This window comes from Schistocerca nitens, chromosome 3 (genome assembly GCF_023898315.1).
Source record: "Schistocerca nitens isolate TAMUIC-IGC-003100 chromosome 3, iqSchNite1.1, whole genome shotgun sequence".
In the NCBI taxonomy this organism is placed as follows: domain Eukaryota; kingdom Metazoa; phylum Arthropoda; class Insecta; order Orthoptera; family Acrididae; genus Schistocerca; species Schistocerca nitens.
Window position 1 is genome coordinate 213,984,771 of NC_064616.1, and position 20,216 is coordinate 214,004,986.

Here is a 20,216-nt window from a genome sequence, read left to right on the forward strand (position 1 = left end):
AGTAAGTTGTGGTCACTATTAATATCTGCACCTGGTAATGTGTGCACCTTCTTGATTCAATTCCTGTATCTTTCTTCTACCAGTATAAAATCGATTTGGTTTCTGTATTTATCCCCTGGTGATTTCCAAGTGTAGAGCCTCCTCTTATGGTTCTTGAACCATGTATTTGCCGCTATCAGCTGCCTTTCCCTGCAGAAGTCAATTAACCATTCACCTCTGTCATTTCTCTTTCCAAGACCATGAATGCCTACTATGTTTCCCTCTTTCCCTTCTCCCACAATGGCGTTCCAGTCTCCCATTACTATTTTGCAGCATTTTTTATTTTCGTCCATTATTCTCTCTAATACACTGTACGTTTCCTCTACAATTTGGTCATCATGTTCTGAAGCTGGCATATACACCTGGACAATCAGTAAATCTTTTTGTGATCCTTTCAGCCTGACACCAATAACCCAGTCATTTGCATAGTCTACATATTCCACACATTTAGCCAATCCCTTTGTCATAATCATTCCTACTCCATTAATTCCTTTTACTTCTCCTCCTGAGTAGTTGAATACATATTCATCTGACTGCAACTCTCCATGTCCATTCCATCTTACCTCAGCAACTCCTACGAGGTCCATATGATTCTTTTCCATCTCTCTTTTAAGGTTTTCTAGTTTTCCTGCTTGTAGCAGAGTTCTGACATTCCAGGTACCAATTATCGTTTTGATTTTTTGCCTCCTTTCAAGTTGTCCCCCCCGGAGATCCGAATGGGGGACTATTTTACCTCCGGACACTGATTTAACATGACAGGAAGCCATTTTTTTGTGCATAAAATGGAGACTGCATTATGCAGGGAAGATAATCTGCGGTGGTATTCCGTTGCCTTCCGCGGTTCTGGAGGCCGCCCCTAACATGGGATACAGACGCCTTTTGCAGCCGCCCGTTCCGGGTCAGACGCTGCATGAGAAGTATAGGTTGGAAAATGAAAGACCCCTAGCCCTCGAAACCTAATAGCGTCAGGGTCGGAAAAGAACAAGAGTTGGCCGAGGGTGGCCAAATAGGAAAGATAAAAGTAAGGAGCCTGGCATAAGTAAGTGGAAGCAGGACTCAGCTCGGGGCCCCGTGGTCGCCAGCCACGTATCACTAGGTGTGACTCCCTGAGGTGTTATTTGTACACTACTGGCCATTAAAATTGCTACACCAAGAAGAAATGCAGATGATAAAAGGGTATTCACTGGACAAATATATTATACTAGAGCTGACATGTGATTACATTTTCGCTCAATTTGGGTGCATAGGTCCTGAGAAATCAGTACCCAGAACAACCACCTCTGGCCGTAATAACGGCCTTGGTACGCCTGGGCATTGAGTCAAACAGAGCTTGGATGGCGTGTACAGGTACAGCTGCCCATGCAGCTTCAACACGATACCACAGTTCATCAAGAGTACTGACTGGCGTATTGTGGCGAGCCAGTTGCTCGGCCACCATTGACCAGACGTTTTCAATTGGTGAGAGATCTGGAGAATGTGCTGGCCAGGGCAGCAGTCGAACATTTTCTGTATCCAGAAAGGCCCGTGCAGGACCTACAACACGCGGTCGTGCATTATCCTGCTGAAATGTAGGGTTTCTCAGGGATCGAATGAAGGGTAGATAGAGCCACGGGTCTTAACACATCTGAAACGTAACGTCCACTGTTCGAAGTGCCGTCAATGCGAACAAGAGGTGACCGAGACGTGTAACCAATGGCACCCCATACCATCACGCCCCGTGATACGCCAGTAAGGCGATGATGAATACACGCTTCCAATGTGCGTTCACCGCAATGTCACCAAACACAGATGGGACGATCATGATGCTGTAAACAGAACCTGGATTCATCCGAAAAAATGACGTTTTGCCATTCGTGCACCCAGGTTCTTCGTTGAGTACACCATCGCAGGCGCTCCTGTCTGTGATGCAACGTCAAGGGTAACCACAGCAATGGTCTCCAAGCTGATAGTCCCTGCTGCTCCAAACGTCGGTCGTCGAACTGTTCGTGCACATGGTTGTTGTCTTGCAAACGTCCCCATCTGTTGACTCAGGGATCGAGACGTGGCTGCACGATCCGTTACAGCCATGCGGATAAGCTGCCTGTCATCTCGACTGCTAGTGATACGAGGCCGTTGGGATCCATCACGGTGTTCCGTATTACCCTCCTGAACCCACCGATTTCATATTCTGCTAACAGTCAGTGGATGTCGACCAACGCGAGCAGCAATGTCGCGATACGATAAACCGCAATCGCGATAGGCTACAATACGACCTTTATAAAAGTCGGGAACCTGATGGTACGCATTTCTCCTCCTTACACGAGGCATCACAACAACGTTTCACCAGGCAACGCAGGTCACATGCTGTTTGTGTATGAGAAATCGGTTGGAAACTTTCCTAATGTCAGCACGTTGTATGTGTCGCCACCCGCACCAACCTTGTGTGAAATCTCTGAAAAGCTAATCATTTGCATATGACAGCATCTTCTTCCTGTCGGTTAAATTTCGCGTCTGTAGCACGTCATCTTCGTGGTGTAGCAATTTTAATGGCCGGTAGTGTAGAATGACAGGCATTTTGTTATTAAAAGACATTGAGTCGTGGGCTATCCGCAAATGTAACTTTGGGGTTAGTGACATATTTTATTATTATAAGGGGTGATTAAAAATTTTTCGTCCTAAGACCAGAATCTCTATGCTATTCAGGCAAACTCGCCGTGAGCATGGAGACAATCATCTCGCCAACGCTCTAGGGTGAAGATAACCGTTTGGTAGAACACGGTGTCTTGCTTGTAAGTCCTGCTGCACATCCTCGTCCGAGAGGAATCGTCGACTCTTCAAGACCTTTTTTAAGGCACCGAAGGCATGATAATCGCATGGGGAGAGATCAGGCCATGAGGGCGAGTGCTTGAGTGCTTCCTACTCGATTTGGTGTGACTTCTGCCTTACATTTGCGATATGGGAACGTGCGTTATCATAAACTTGGCGTACCATTCCACAACGGTAGTTTTCGTCAGACATATTGCCTCATGTTATTGTTGTGGTCTCCATGCTACTCTATCCTGTGCAAGCTTCTTAATCTTCCAGTACCTACTGCAGCCTACATCGTTCTGAATCTGCTTAGTGCATTCATCTCTTGGTCTCCCTCTACGATTTTTACCCTCTACGCTGCCCTCCAATACTAAATTGGTGATCCCTTGATGCCTCAGAACATGTGCTACCAACCGATCCCATCTTCTAGTCAAGTTGTGCCACAAATTTCTCTTCTCCCTAATTCTATTCAATACATCCTCATTAGTTACGTGATCTACGCATCTAATCTTCAGCATTCTTCTGTGGCACCTCATTTCGAAAGCTTCTATTCTCTTATTGTCCAAACTATCTATCGTCCACATTTCACTTCCATACATGGCTACACTCCATACAAATACTTTCAGAAACGACTTCCTTAAATCTATACTCGATGTTAACAAATTTCTCTTCTTCAGAAACGCTTTCCTTGCCATTGCCAATCTACATTTTATATCCTCTCTACTTCGACCATCATTAGTTATTTTGCTCCCCAAATAGCAAAACTCATTTACTACTTTAAGTGTCTCATTTCCTAACTCCCTCATCATCACCCGAACTAACTTGACTACATTCCATTATCCTCGTTTTGCTTTTGTTGATGTTCATCTTATATCCTCCTTTCAAGACACTGTCCATTCCATTCAACTGCTCTTCCAGGTCCTTTGCTGTCTCTGACAGAATTACAATGTCATCGGCGAACCTCAAAGTTTTTATTTCTTCTCCATGGATTTTAGTTCCTACTCCAATTTTTTCTTTTGATTCCTTTACTGCTTGCTCAATATACAGATTGAATAACATCGGGGATAGGCTACAACCCTGTCTCACTCCCTTCCCAACCACTGCTTCCCCTTCGTGTCCCTCGACTCTTATAACTGCCATCTGGTTTCTGTACAAATTGTAAATAGCCTTTCGCTCCCTATATTTTACCCCTGCCACCTTCAGAATTTGAAAGAGATTGCCTCATACACATTCTTTATTCTCCGACGGATGTCTACCGTTGCTTGTCCGCCGACAGCCAAGAAAAGAATAACAGCACGTTTGTCCTGTTTGGAAACATTTGATGACGACGTGGCCACAGTCCACATATCCACACTTACGCACGCACGTCGTAAATACACCAATGCCGCACTAATCCGTTGCCTACATGTCAGTACTTAGGCTATATACAGGGTGTTTCAAAAATGACCGGTATATTTGAAACGGCAATAAAAACTAAACGAGCAGCGATAGAAATACACCGTTTGTTGCAATATGCTTGGGACAAAGTACATTTTCAGGCAGACAAACTTTTGAAATTACAGTAGGTACAATTTTCAACAACAGATGGCGCTGCGGTCTGGGAAACTCTATAGTACGATATTTTCCACATATCCACCATGCGTAGCAATAATATGGCGTAGTCTCTGAATGAAATTACCCGAAACCTTTGACAACGTGTCTGGCGGAATGGCTTCACATGCAGGTGAGATGTACTGCTTCAGCTGTTCAATTGTTTCTGGATTCTGGCGGTACACCTGGTCTTTCAAGTGTCCCCACAGAAAGAAGTCACAGGGGTTCATGTCTGGCGAATAGGGAGGCCAATCCACGCCGCCTCCTGTATGTTTCGGATAGCCCAAAGCAATCACACGATCATCGAAATATTCATTCAGGAAATTAAAGACGTCGGCCGTGCGATGTGGCCGGGCACCATCTTGCATAAACCACGAGGTGTTCGCAGTGTCGTCTAAGGCAGTTCGTACCCCCACAAATTCACGACGAATGTCCAGATAGCGTGATGCAGTAATCGTTTCGGATCTGAAAAATGGGCCAATGATTCCTTTGGAAGACATGGCGGCCCAGACCAGTACTTTTTGAGGATGCAGGGACGATGGGACTGCAACATGGGGCTTTTCGGTTCCCCATATGCGCCAGTTCTGTTTATTGACGAAGCCGTCCAGGTAAAAATAAGCTTCGTCAGTAAACCAAATGCTGCCCACATGCATATCGCCGTCATCAATCCTGTGCACTATATCGTTAGCGAATGTCTCTCGTGCAGCAATGGTAGCGGCGCTGAGGGGTTGCCGCGCTTGAATTTTGTATGGATAGAGGTGTAAACTCTGGCGCATGAGACGATACGTGGACGTTGGCGTCATTTGGACCGCAGCTGCAACACGGCGAACGGAAACCCGAGGCCGCTGTTGGATCACCTGCTGCACTAGCTGCGCGTTGCCCTCTGTGGTTGCCGTACGCGGTTGCCCTACCTTTCCAGCACGTTCATCCGTCACGTTCCCAGTCCGTTGAAATTTTTCAAACAGATCCTTTATTGTATCGCTTTTCGGTCCTTTGGTTACATTAAACCTCCGTTGAAAACTTCGTCTTGTTGCAACAACACTGTGTTCTAGGCGGTGGAATTCCAACACCAGAAAAATCCTCTGTTCTAAGGAATAAACCATGTTGTCTACAGCACACTTGATCGTTGTGAACAGCACACGCTTACAGCAGAAAGACGACGTACAGAATGGCGCACCCACAGACTGCGTTGTCTTCTATATCTTTCACATCACTTGCAGCGCCATCTGTTGTTGAAAATTGTAACTACTGTAATTTCGAAGGTTTGTCCGCCTGAAAATGTACTGTTGTCCCAAGCATATTGCAACAAACGGTGTATTTCTATCGCTGCTCGTTTAGTTTTTATTGCCGTTTCAAATATACCGGTCATTTTTGAAACACCCTGTACCAGCATCGTAGCGGTGCTACGTTGCAGATACGCTGCAGTAACGATTTTAAACGGAAACTTTTTGATCGCTCCTTACAACATTCCGTCTTCAGTCTCAATATTTTTGCTGTCCAATTACTGTGCAACGTGTTTCGGAGCTAAATCTCCATTCTCATGACTGTGTAGCGTTACATCTGCTTCAGTTTTTCACCTGTATTTGACGACGTAAAGCAGTTTCATAAACATGCTTAATCGTTCAAAATGTAAATGCAAATGTGGAAACATTTTTTCCAGTGCAGAAGGCGAGTATTATATGGTCAAGCGCAGGTAAAAAATTGAAGAAAATTTAAGGTATGTTATGCCTACGCAGCCCTTGAAACTTGAGTTTTAGCTGTGAAGCGCGTTGGTCAATAATCAAATAATAAAAATATTGTGACTGAAGACGAAATATCTTTTACACATTTTATTAATTAAAATTTACTGTTTCAGTTTCTGTCTGTATGTTGAGGCTAATCTCAAGAAATACTATAGGGATTATGATACGATTTGGAATAATGTATAGACTGATTCAGGAGAAAGATTTGTAGATGTAATTTATTACCGTAAAGTAATGATGATAGTGTATTTTTGTAAGTTCTACATGTGAATGGCGTTTGGAGTGACTTTTAGTAAGAATGATGAGGGCTACGGGCTGGTCAGCTACAGAAGATATGATATCAGGCGGGAAACTGGAAAAGCAGCAAACAGGTATCTCAACTCCAGAGAGCAGCGAAGCTTGAGCGCAATCTACATCGGACCTGGAGGTCTAGCGGTCAAGTGCGTGCTTACAAACTAAAAGGTTGCCAATGTCAATCCTGGAAAAACCAGGGATTTTTCAGTCTGTCATTCAGCCTCGCATTCATCTCCTAATCATTTGTAGATTCCTCAGAAACGACAAGTGGTCCAGATTCCACACAAAACTGTAGGTCCCCTTTCCATAGTTGGGTAAATGTAGTTGGTTAGGGACATGCAAGTCGTCGAAGTGGCGTCTAATTGAAGGACTTACACCAGCCATAGAATCGCACGAAATTGTTGTTACCAGGATCCACACAGATATGCCTCTTCTGTGCCTGTTATACGCGGGTGAGTCAAATGAAAACCTTAAATTTGTAATAACAAATCGAAATATCGCGTTGTTATTCTGTAAGTTGGTAAGCGTGCTACAAACAGCGTGCAGAATGGCCTGTAGGTGGCAGCATAGTGTGGATGCACACATACCGTCGCAGTATCAGTATAAAAATGGCCGCCCCACTTGCGACTTGCACCAGGGAAGAACAGCGTTCCGTTATTCGATTTTTGCGTAGTGAAGGTGTGAAACCTATTGAAATTCATCGACGAATGAAGGTTCAGTACGGTGAAGCATGTTTGTCACAGCAGCAAGTCTACGAATGGAGTAGGAAGTTCGCAAATGGTGTGACTTCAGTGGAAGATGCTCCTCGTCTAGGTCAGGCACAACGAGTTGTAACTCCACAGAACATTGCAGCAGTTGAAGCCATAGTGAAGGAAAACTGCCGAGTGATACTGAATGACATTGCAGCATGTTTACAGATTAGTCGTGGGTCAGCACACCACACTGTGCATGATGTGCTCCAGTTTCACAAAGTGTCTGCAAGATGGGTGCCACGGCAGCTGACTGCTGAAATAAGAGAACGACGTGTTGATGCTTGTGAAGAACTTCTTCGGCGCTTTGAACGAGAAGGTGATGGCTTCCTTGCAAGAATCATTACTGGGGACGAAACCTGGGTTGACTTCCACCAACCAAAAACGAAAGAGCAAGGAATGACGCCATTCCTCATCACTAAAACCAAAGAAGTTTCGAACAGAACCATCAGCAGGGAAGGTTAGGCTGACTCTCTTTTGGGACGAAAAAGGAGTCATTTTGGAGCATTACATGCCTAGAGGGACCACTGTCACCAGTGCACTATACACAGATCTCGTAAAAAATTATATGCTGCCTGCAATCAAATCAAAGGGACGTGGATTGCTGTCAGCAGGTGTCCTTTTGCAACATGACAATGCAAGGCCCCACACTGCCCGTACAACAGTTGCAACAACCACATACCTGCATTTTGAGTGTCTTCCTCATCCAGCATACTCACCAGACCTTGCCCCGAGTGATTTCCATATGTTGGGACCACTCAAAGACGCAGTGGGAGGAAAGAAGTTCCGTTCTGATGAAGAGGTACGCCATGCAGTGCATGAGTGGTTGCGCGGACTGCCAAAAGAATTTTTTTCTAAAGGAATTTATGCACTTTGTAGGCGCTGGAGGACTTATATGGACCGTGGGGGAGATTATGTTGAAAATTGATACAGCTTTGTACCACTTCTGCACAATAAATAATATTTTAAAAAATATTTAAGATTTTCATTTGACTCACCCTCGTAAATTGAATTCCCTTGCCATGTTTTCCTGTCGCTTGTGAAGGCTAAACTCAGGAACTACTATAGGGATTTTGATACGGTTTTCACCACGAAATAGACTGATTCAGGAGCATTATTTGTATATATAATTTACCAGCTGAAAAGTGCTCTGGTCGGAGGAGTATGCTCCTCTTTAAAAGACTGACAGAAAAGTGGAAAACCAGCTTCCTCAATCCTCTTTCCACCTTCCTCACCAAAATTTTTGTCATGCAAACACATTCGCTATCGTTTTACACAGGACATTCAAAATCCTTTTACCTAGTCTATCTTTGTAGTGAGGCCTTCATATTCAGCATTTCCCTCTCGCTGGCACTGTCTATACATGTCTCTCTCGCACTGTCTCCTTTTTCTTCAGTTGGCCCTTTCTCCTGCCTGTCTCTCCCACTCTCACTGTCTTCATCACTTTTTCTCGCTCTTCCTTACCACAGTCTCCTTCTCTGCTACTTTCACTGTCTCTCTGTCCCACTCCCATTGTCTTCGTCCCATTCTTTTTCTCTCTCATCGCCATTGCATCTTTCTGTCCCGATTACAGTCTGCTATCTTTCTCTACAACCACCACTGCCTTCTCTCTACGCATGTCCTTGTGGATGGTTTGCTCGGGGTTTTGATCCCTAGACTGGCGAACTTTAACACGTGGCTATACAGTACGGGGGGAAGTGAGTAAGTTTTTTGTGTTTAAGTTCGCCAGTCTGGGAAAGGGAAGGGGGCAGGAGTCCAGGCCGATGCATGCTCTCCACTCATCTCTCTTTTTCATTTCCACTGTCTCCTCTCTGTTTTACGACCACTACTACTGTCTACATCCACTGTGTAAAAAATTGCACTGTGTAAAAATTGGGACTTTCTACGGGCGCTGATGACCGCGCAAATGAACGCCTCACATCCAAACATCATCATCATCTCTTAGTGCCACTGTCTCTTACTGACGATCGCTGTCTCCTCTCTCTTTGGCTCCCATTGTTATTGTCTTCGTCCATCTCTGTATCTCTTTCACTGCCACTTTGTCTCTTCACACATCACCGTCTACTCTCTCTTCCATCGCCACAGTCTTTCTGCTACTCCCTTTCACAACAAAAAAGTGAGAGTGTGTGCGGATGACAAAATTTTTTGTAAGTAAGGCGGAATCAGAATCGAGACAGCTGGTTCCCCACCTTTCTGTCAGAGTTTTTTAAAGATGAGCGCATTCGCCTTTCTTGTGCTCCGACAGGGGAAGTTTTCAGCTGTTTCCCTTGTTTTCCATGTTGCAGCAGGGTGTGCTGCTTATATAAAATGAATTCTGTGAGTCAATAGTGTTTTGAGAGTTTATTTATTGTATATATGTTGACACATTTGAATCCTTTGACAGATATAAACAACCAATAAATACGCATAATATAAGGTTAACACAAAATCGCCTCCCATCCAATAGAATTTCATATTACACTACTTTAAAAAATACACAACATTTTTAGGCAACGCCTGCAGCATACCAAATAATGCGGTGATTGATTTGCAAGTACAGAGAATTTCGAATGACAAAATAATTTTTTGTTGGGTGTTTACGCCGCCAGGTGGCACCATCGAGTAGACGACATGTACAAGGGCTATCCAGAAAGTAAGTTCCGATCGTCCACGAAATAGGCACTACAGTAAAAATCAAAAATGCTTTATTTGCAACAGCTAGCCACAACTCCCAGCTAATTATCTAAATAATCTTCATTGCCCCTGCAGAGTGCAGCTGAGAATTGTCATGAAGAAGGAACGGCGTGACAGTTTTGTTATGTGGGCTGCATAGCTTCAGGCGAAATTTCTCACCAGGCGCTCGTACTTGGCGAGAGACACTATTTTCTAGATACATTTACGAGCTCACTGTGCCCTCAGAACTCAAAAGAGCGATGTGACGCGATCGACGGGAGTTCTACAGACACTGCCCAACACATCTGTGCAAAGCTTCATCGGATTTTGACAGTGGTTTCCACTTCGCGACCGATCGGAACTTACTTCTGGATAGCCCTCGTACAGGCGTGAAGTGCCTATTATACAGAGACAGCGCGTCATAATATTTTACTGGAGGAAAATGGTGACTAAAATATAGTTTAGTGGCCTTAAAACCCTTGTGAAGACGCCAGAATCCTTTACATGTGTTCACTATGTTAATTAAAAATTAATTTACGCCTGAAACCGGAAATCAAGTGCATATCTTACGTGCAGAAGTTCGAGAACTTTGAAATGAGATCTATATATTCCTGCCTTCTCACATTCATTTTTAGTTTTTCTCTTCGAGGATTTTTTTGTTAACACTCTTCTGAAGTTGTCACGTATATTTGGCGTTCTTCTTTAACCAAAGCCAGTACGTCAGTTTAGGTGGTGCAGTGGTTTCACGATTCCCTGAGAACATTGTCTGATGAACATATGGTAAAAATTTCGTTGATTTGCCATGAATAGAAATTATAGAAGTGGCCTTCCCCACAATTGGTACTTTTGATATCGAAAACTCATCCTTTTTCGGGTGTATTTTGATAACGGATAAAGATTTTCGAATACAGGAAAATGGCGTCTCTGCATAAACGTCTAAAGAACTTACAGGTAAAGTTAGAGCCAATTTATACTGTTAGGTATTTAGATAATTGTGGCCCACAGTGCGAAAACGGCTAAATCCGGTTTTTGCGGTTTTCTGCGTCAGATGGTAACTTTCAACCTCTGGATCTCGGTAACAGATAATGATATCGGAAAAAGTTTCGAAGTTTCCCGAGAATATTATCTTAAGAACATATGGTAAAAATTTCGACGTTTTGCCACGAATAGAGATTATAAAAGTGACCACATGCACAACTGGTACTTTTGGTACTAGAAACTCAGGGTTTACGGGGTTTTCTCAGGAACTGCCCAAGAACAAATGGTGCTTTTATGAGCCTTCTAAGATCATTCTAGATCAAACCTAATCCATAAGGACTTTATCTGGGATGGAGGAAGTGTGTAATGCTTAAATTTTGACCCTGTACTGTAGGGTAGCTCAGCATGCACGTTCTTCCGATAGGTATGCAAATGATCCCTAGGCCAATGGCTATCGCAAACGCTTGACCCCTTATCTCTGTGAGAAACAAAACCCGACATATGACCGCCTGAAGAATCGGATTTTCGCGAGCAGCTTTTTGGAAAACTTCATAGCGCATGGACTGATTACTACTGTGCAAAACAAGTCGTCCAGCCGTAGATACTTAGTGCTACCCGTGTGAAGCCGAGGCGGGTCGCTAGTCATTAATAATATGCATTCCTAACTACAATGACAGACAGTTCTTATTATTCATTTATGTCACATTTTTATCAGCCCCTACTTTGTGTTATATAAATAATCCATTTTAAATATGTTGATTTAAGTTATCTCTGTACTCACCAAGGGCAATTTAATGTGCAGCCTGGTATTTTGGTAGAAATACTGAGTTGAATGTTCAATTTTTTTTTTAAAGAAAGTGAATTAAGTCTGTCTCTTGTTCCATGATCGGGGAAACACGAAGATTACGGCTTAACTCTGATGACGAGATCATTAGAAACAGAGCTTACAAGCTCAGCCTGGGGAAGGACATAGGCCGTGCGTTTACTTTAAACGATTTAGGGATGCTTTGGAAAATCTAAAACTGGAGGTCTGGACCGAGATTTGAACCACCGTCCTCCAAAATGCTATTCTAGCGTCTTGCCACTGCGCCACCTCGCTCGGCCCCAGGAGCTGTAATAACGGTTGCTGATAGGTTTATATAATAATTTATTATGGTCAAGACTGCATAAAAATTGCAGTGTTCACATTGCCGTTTGCAGCACTTCTTGCCATCTTCAGATGTGATTAAGCCGGCCGCTGGTGGCCGAGCGGTTCTGGCGCTACAGTCTGGAACCGCGCGACCGCTACGGTCGCAGGTTCGAATCCTGCCTCGGGCATGGATGTGTGTGTTGTCCTTAGGTTAGTTAGGTTTAAGTAGTTCTAAGTTCTAGGGGACTTATGACCTCAGCAGTTGAGTCCCATAGTGCTCAGAGCCATTTAGATGTGATTAATCCACTAATAGCTTCGTCAAGGCATATGGCCGCAGCTCGTGGTCTAGTGGGTAACGTTGCTGCCTCTGGATCACGGGGTTCCTGGTTCGATTCCCGACCGGGTTGGGGATTTTCTCTGATCGGGGACTGGGTGTTTGTGCTGTCCTCATCATCATCGTCTTCATTCGTGACTGTGGCTCCATCGGACCGTGTAAAAAACTGGACTGTGCAAAACTTCGGACTTTTACGGCCGCTGATGACTGCGCAGTTGAGCGCCCCACAAACCAAACATCATCATCATCATCGTCAAGGCATATAGCGATTTCAATAAAGTAGCTAAACGGTTTTAAAATATGTTAAATTTTACAAAACTAATATATTTCTCCATGTGAATAACAGATGAGCCTGAGTAACGGCGTGCGTCGTTGTTGATGTTGACCCGTCCGGAATTTAAACTCGCAGACAGTTTTGGTGCTATTCGAAACTAGGAGGCTGCGTTGTCAACAGGTTTCATCCTCTCTCATATATCTTTCTTTATCACCACCAACCCAAACATGTCACCAGACAAGACATGCGTTCTTTACAATTACCTATACGAAAGAGTTCACTCACTGCAAAGGAAATATTACGTCCTCAGAAATCCTTTCCGAATTAGGCGGCTGAAACTTACGTACCAAAAATGCCATACGGCTTCACCTATTCGTCGTTTAGGTCTTTAAAATAATTAACAGAACGGTATCATACACTGAAGCGCCAAAGGAACTGGTATTGGCATACGTATTCAAATACAGAGATATGTAAACAAGCAGAATACGGTGCTGCGGTCGGCAACGCCTGTATAAGACAAGTGTCTGGCGCAATTGTTAGATTGGATACTGATGCTACAATGGCAGGTTATTAAGATTTAAGTGAGTTTGAACGTGGTATTATAGTCGGTGCACGAGCGTTGGGACACAGCATCTCCGAGGTAGCGATGCGAGTGTACTGTGAACATCAGGAATCCGGTAAAACATCAAATCTCCGACGTCGCTGCGGACGGAAAAAGATCCTGCAACAATGGGACCAACGATGACGGAACAGAATCGTTCAACGTGACAGAAGTGCAACCCATCTGCAAATTGATGCAGATTTCAATGTTGGGCCATCAACAAGTATCAGCGTGCTAATCATTCAACGAAACATCATCGATATGGACTTTCGCAGCCGAAGGCCCACTCGTGTACCCTTGATGACTGCACGACACAAAGCTTTACCCCTCTCCTGGGCCCGTCAACACTGACATTGTACTCTTGATGACTGGAGACATGTTGCCTGGTCGGACGAGTCTCGTTTAAAATTGTATTTAGCGGATGGACGTGTACGGGTATGGAGACAACCTCATGAATCCATGGACACTGCATGTCAGCAGGGGACTGTACAAGGTGGCGGAAGCTCTGTAATGGTGTGGGACGTGTGCAGTTGTAGTGATGTGGGACCCCTGATACGTCAAGATACGACCCTGATAGGTGATACGTAGTTCAGCATCCTGCCTGATCACCTGCATCCATTCATGTCCATTGTGCATTCCGACGGACTTTGGCAATTCCAACAGGACAATGCGACACCCCACACTTCTAGGATTCCTACAGAGTGCCTCCAGGAATACTTCTGAGTTTAAACACTTCCGCTGGTCACCAAACTCCCCAGACATGAGCGTTATTGATCGTATTTGGGATGCCTTGCAACATGCTGTTCAAGAGAGATCTCCACCCCCTTGTATTCTTACGGATTTATGGACAGCCCTGCAGGATTCATGGTGTCAGCTCCCTCCAGCACTACTTCATACAATAGTCGAGTCGATGCCACGTCGTGTTACGGCACTTCTGCGTGCTCGCGGTGACCCATGGGCGCTGATGACCACGCTGTCTAGCGCCCGAAAACCTCAAACCACACACACACACACACACACACACACACACGTACGCACGCACGCACGCAAGCACACGGTGGCCCTACACGATATTAGGCAAGTGTTCCAGTTTCTTTGTCTGTTTAGAGAGTGTGACCTGTATCGAATTGACTTAACATGACAGATCTGCTAACTTTAGGAGCTGCATGTAATCGTTCTGCAAGAAGGAAAAAGAAGAGAAGCCATTAACTATAGGTCTGAGTGGTAATCTAGTGAAAAGTTGATTGAAACCTATATGTCTCTGCGCGTATTTTATTAAAAATAAATTGTAGCCGAATCATCATGTATTTGAAACATTCGTATATGACAGAGAAATGACGTCTATATTTTCCTGCCTTCTTACATTCAGTTTTAGTTTTTCTCTTCGAGAATTTTTTTATAAACACTTTTGAAGTTTTCACGAATATTTGGCGTTCTTCTTTAATTGAAGCCAGTACGTTAGCTTAGGTGATCCAGTGGTGAAGACACTGAACGTCCATTCAGGAGGAGTCGTGTTCAAATTAAAGTCTGGCTATTCACATTTAGAATGGCCAGAATCAGATCAGGCGAATTTCGGAACGATGTCCTTGAATGTATCGCCATTTTTCTCCTCCATCCTTGTAGATGCCGATCTAATCACATGTCTGTAATGAGCTCGACGTCGTCGAGATGTTAATCTTCCGCTGTTTCGTCGCTAGGCAATATGGTCCTATACACTGAACGGAACGTCTGTCTTCATCCGTTTTTTGGTACGTTATGTTTTACCGGAAGCTATTTCAAGAGAATTGTAGTCTACGAAATAAAGATGCTAATTACACTCCTCACAGTTCACCCATTTCTTTTCACATATTTACGCTCTTAGCTCTGTCCTGAATTATTTTGCTATATTTTCAACCATCTTATATTATACACATATTTATTAGCTCTTATTATTATAACAGCAACAAATCACTTGGGTGTTTTGTATCTACTGGAAAACAGTTACTAGTTTAGAGTGGAAAATCTCTCATCTTCAGATGGTTGAAAATACGTTGATACAGACCCGTCTTCAGCTGGTACTAATAACTTTCCACCTTCCTCCACACGCACCAGAAATGAAGGTAAACGTTTTGCATAAAATAAACATGCTTAGAAACGTTTTCCTCAGTAATCAGTGGATCAAAATTCCTGCATGGGAGTCCGAATGAGCGTATGTATGACGAATGAGCAAAGATAGAAGGTGTAAGATACTACGCTTATGCCACAAAAGCGTTTGCAAAAATCCAATGTTCGTCATAAAGCAATGTCAGTGAGCGTCATAAATGAAGTGGAAACCTTGCGCTTAAAGGCAAGGTGGATAACAACTGTTCCCATTAACGAATATTAGGGTTTAACGTCCCATCGAATTCCTATTAATAAAAAAATGGTTCAAATGGCTCTGAGCACTATGGGACTCAACATCTGTGGTCATAAGTCCCCTAGAACTTAGAACTACTTAAACCTAACTAACCTAAGGGCATCACACACATCCATGCCCGAGGCAGGATTCGAACCTGCGACCGTAGCAGTCCCGCGGTTCCTGACTGAGCGCCTAGAACCGCTAGACCACCGCGGCCGGCTCCTATTAATAACAAGAGTAAATGCAACCATCGTAATTTGATACGTGATTGCTCTTACTTTATAGTAAATATTTTAGTTTTTCAAAGCCTTCCATCATGTAAACATGTTATCTCTTGTCTTTCCTCTTCCGTCATAAGTAAGACTTGATGAAGATCGTGCACGCTGCCACATAGTGCCACTTCTACGCATTTTCGCACACTACATCACGGAGAAAAGATTTATCAGTACATTCGCCTTGTGGAAACGGAACCTCATTTTTTTCTTTGAAACTTGTCCTGGAGACTCAAGGGGAACTTGAGACTTTATATGCCGTCGATAATGGGACCATTAAGGGCAAAGTGCAAGTTCAGATAGAACGAGTGTGGAGAAGAAATCGCCTGTGACCTTTTAAAAGAAAACTTCCCAATATTAGCCTCAGTATATTTACGAAAATAAAAGTCTAAATGGCCGGAGAAGAGTTTGGACCCCATTCCACGAATCCAGTGCTTTAAGAACCGCAGCGCCTCGCTACGTCTGAAGATTCAAGACGATAATTACGGTATTGTCATCGATTCTCTATAAAACTACGCCAAACTGCGGTACTGAGGTTTTCTAAATTAGCACCAGCTGCTGGACGAGTTTCAATATCAGTTCATCTTTCTTTTGTCAGAATATAAGTGCTTATCCACTATAAATTAGCAATGATTTTTAAATAACAACAAAATGTGAAGTAGCTGTTTAACCTCAACTTTAGCTCTGCAGTCCTGTGTCTATTAGTCACGTGGCGAAAGAATGTTTCCATATCCACTGTTATACACAGCTGAATGAAATTTTCACTCTGTAGGGGAGTGTGCGCTGATATGAAACTTCCTGTGTTCGAGTCTCGGTCCGGCACACAGTGTTAATCTGCCAGGAAGTCTTATTCATAGCTATTCGTTAAATGCTTGGATATGTTTTCCCGAAAACCTATTTCAATAGCAGGCACTAAGCATATCAAATGCTACTGTATTGGTGTGAAGCATTGATTCACTTTCACTTTAGTTCAGAGTAATGCAGAGTAAATGATTTTTCTTAATCTTGAATTTTCTTGATTTATTTATAAACTACCCGACACGAAAGCAGATATGAATTCTACAGGGTGGTCCATTGACAGTGACCGGGCCAAATATCTCACGAAATAAGCATCAAACGAAAAAACTACAAAGAACGAAACTCGTCTAGCTTGAAGGAGGAAACCAGATGGCGCTATGGTTGGCGCGCTACATGGCGCTACCATGGTTCAAACGGATATGAACTGCGTTTTTTTTTTAAATAGGAACCCCAATTTTTTATTACATATTCGTGTGTACGTAAAGAAATATGAATGTTTTACTTGGACCACTTTTTTCGCTTTGTGACAGATGGCGCTGTAAAAGTCACAAACGTATAAGTACGTGCTATCACGTAACATTCCGCCAGTGCGGACGGTATTTGCTTCGTGATACATTACCCGTGTTAAAATGGACCGTTTACCAATTGCGGAAAAGGTCGATATCGTGTCGATGTATGGCTATTCTGATCAAAATGCCCAACGGGCGTGTGCTATGTATGCTGCTCGGTATCCTGGACGACATCATCCAAGAATCCGGACCGTTCGCCGGATAGTTACGTTATTTAAGGAAACAGGAAGTGTACAGCCACATGTGAAACGTCAACCACGACCTGCAACAAATGATGATGCCCAAGTAGGTGTTTTAGCTGCTGTCACGGCTAATCCGCACATCAGTAGCAGAAAAATTGCGCGAGAATCGGGAATCTCAAAAATGTCGGTGTTGAGAATGCTACATCAACATCTATTGCAACTGTACCATATTTCTATGCACCAGGAATTGCATGGCGACGACTCTGAACGTCGTGTACAGTTCTGCCACTGGGCACAAGAGAAATCACCGGACGATGACAGATTTTTTGCACGCGTTCAATTTAGCGACGAAGCGTCATTCACCAACATCGGTAACGTAAACAGGCATAATGTGCACTACTGGGCAACGGAAAATCCATGGTGGCTGCGACAAGTGGAACATCAGCGACCTTGGCGGGTTAATGTATGGTGAGGCATTATGGGAGGAAGGATTATTGGCCCCCATTTTATCGATGGCAATCTAAATGGTGCAATGTATGCTGATTTCCTACGTAATGTTCTACCGATGTTACTACAAGATGTTTCACTGCATGACAGAATGGCGATGTACTTCCAACATGATGGATGTCCGGCACATAGCTCGCGTGCGGTTGAAGCGGTATCGTATAGCATATTTCATGACAGGTGGATTGGTCGTCGAAGCACTATACCATGGCCCAGACGTTCACCGGATCTGACGTCAAAAAAATGGTTCAAATGGCTCTGAGCACTATGGGACTCAACTGCTGTGGTCATCAGTCCCCTAGAACGTAGAACTACTTAAACCTAACGAACCTAAGGACATTACACACATCCATGCCCGAGGCAGGATTCGAACCTGCGACCGTAGCAGTCGCACGGTTCCGGACTGCGCGACTAGAACCGCGAGACCACCGCGGCCGGCGGATCTGACGTCCCCTGATTCCTTTCTGTGGGGAAAGTTGGTTATTTGCTATCGTAATCCACAGACAACGCCTGACAACATTCGTCAGTGCATTGTCAATGCATGTGCGAACATTACGGGAGGCGAACTACTCGCTGTTGAGAGGAATGTCGTTACACGTATTGCCAAATGCATTGAGGTTGACGGACATCATTTTGAGCATTTATTGCATTAATGTGGTATTTACAGGTAATCACGCTGTAACAGCATACGTTCTCAGAAATGATAAGTTCACAAAGGTTCATTTATCACATTGGAACAACCGAAATAAAATGTTCAAACGTAACTACGTTCTGTATTTTAATTTAAGAAACCTATCTGTTACAAACTGTTGGTCTAAAATTGTGAGCCATGATTGTGACTATTACAGCGCCGTCTATCACAAATCGAAAAAAGTGGTCCAACTAAAACATTCATATTTCTTTACGTACTACACGAATATGTAATAAAAAATGGGGGTTCCTATTAAATAAAAACGAAGTTGATATCAGTCTGACCTACTGCAGCGCCATCTAACGGACCAACCATACCGCCATCTGGTTTCCCCCTTCAAGCTAGAGAAGTTTCGTTCTTTGTAGTTTTTTCGATAGACGCTTATTTCGTGAGATATTTGGCCCGGTCACGTTCAGTGGACCACCCTGTATATATATACGACATGGTGTTAGGTTATGTTGAGGCTTACTATTTATACTTACCTTTGGCAATCGCGTTTTGTTTTTCGCTACATCACGGTGTTAATTTCTGATTCATCACTACAATACCAGCTTATTATGCCAGGCTTTGCAAGACGTTGTAAATCACTTTTTTATTTTTAAAAGGAAAGAGGTTCCCTCCCGACTAGTCAAATATAGATTAAAAACAGGTCATTTATTTTGCTACAGAGAAGCTGATCTCATAGGATTGAAACGTCCCCTTAGAAAAATGTATACATGACTGTGCTTAAACTGACACACAATATTTTTAGCGCAACGCAATCTGACTTTCAATAATCCCTAAAAAGGAATGGCCCTGACTAACATTAACCTATACCTTTCACAAACCACTTACCTCACAAAAATCTTCGTTACTCGAACTACAGCAATACAGCGAGCGCCACTACTGTCAGCTAAATAAAAGATTCAAACTACGGAAGGCACTAACTACTGATAGGCATAGTTAGCAAATGAAAGATTTTAATAGAGAACAAACAATGTATTTACCTTAATAGTCATAATATATATAGCAGTTCATGACATCCAGTCTTACAAATTTCAGAACTCCGCCATCTCTCTCCTCACATCCACCACTGCTGGCGGCTCACCTCCAGCTGCGCAACGCTACGCGCTATTAACAGCCAACTGCCCAACACTACAATGGCAGACAACAATGCAAACTGGCCACAGACTGCACACAGCACAGCCAGTGATTTTCATACAGAGCTCTACGTAACGTTGCCAATAAGAAAACATAAACAGCCTACTTACAGGATATTCCGGTGTAGACGTTATTGTAAACAATAATTTACAAACAACACTACGAAATTGGATGGATCTCACTCAAAATAACAAGATCTATTTTTAAAATGAACAAATTATATTCTGTGGTAACAATTAAATTCTCTGCAACAACTTCCTTACACCATTATAAAGATTGCAAGACGATAATCGAGGAATTTTGATTTAAAAGTAGGACAAAATCTAATGAACGAGTCTTCAACGGAAAAATTTGGGTGTGATGCAAGAAACGACAGAATTTAGTACAATTAACTGAGAGAAATAAGATGTTTTTCTTTGCACATTTTGTCAGAAGGAAAATAAATACCACAATATTGTGAAAAGGGAAGTTACTACTTACGAAGTGGAGAGTGCAGTGCTGCTTGTAAGGCGAC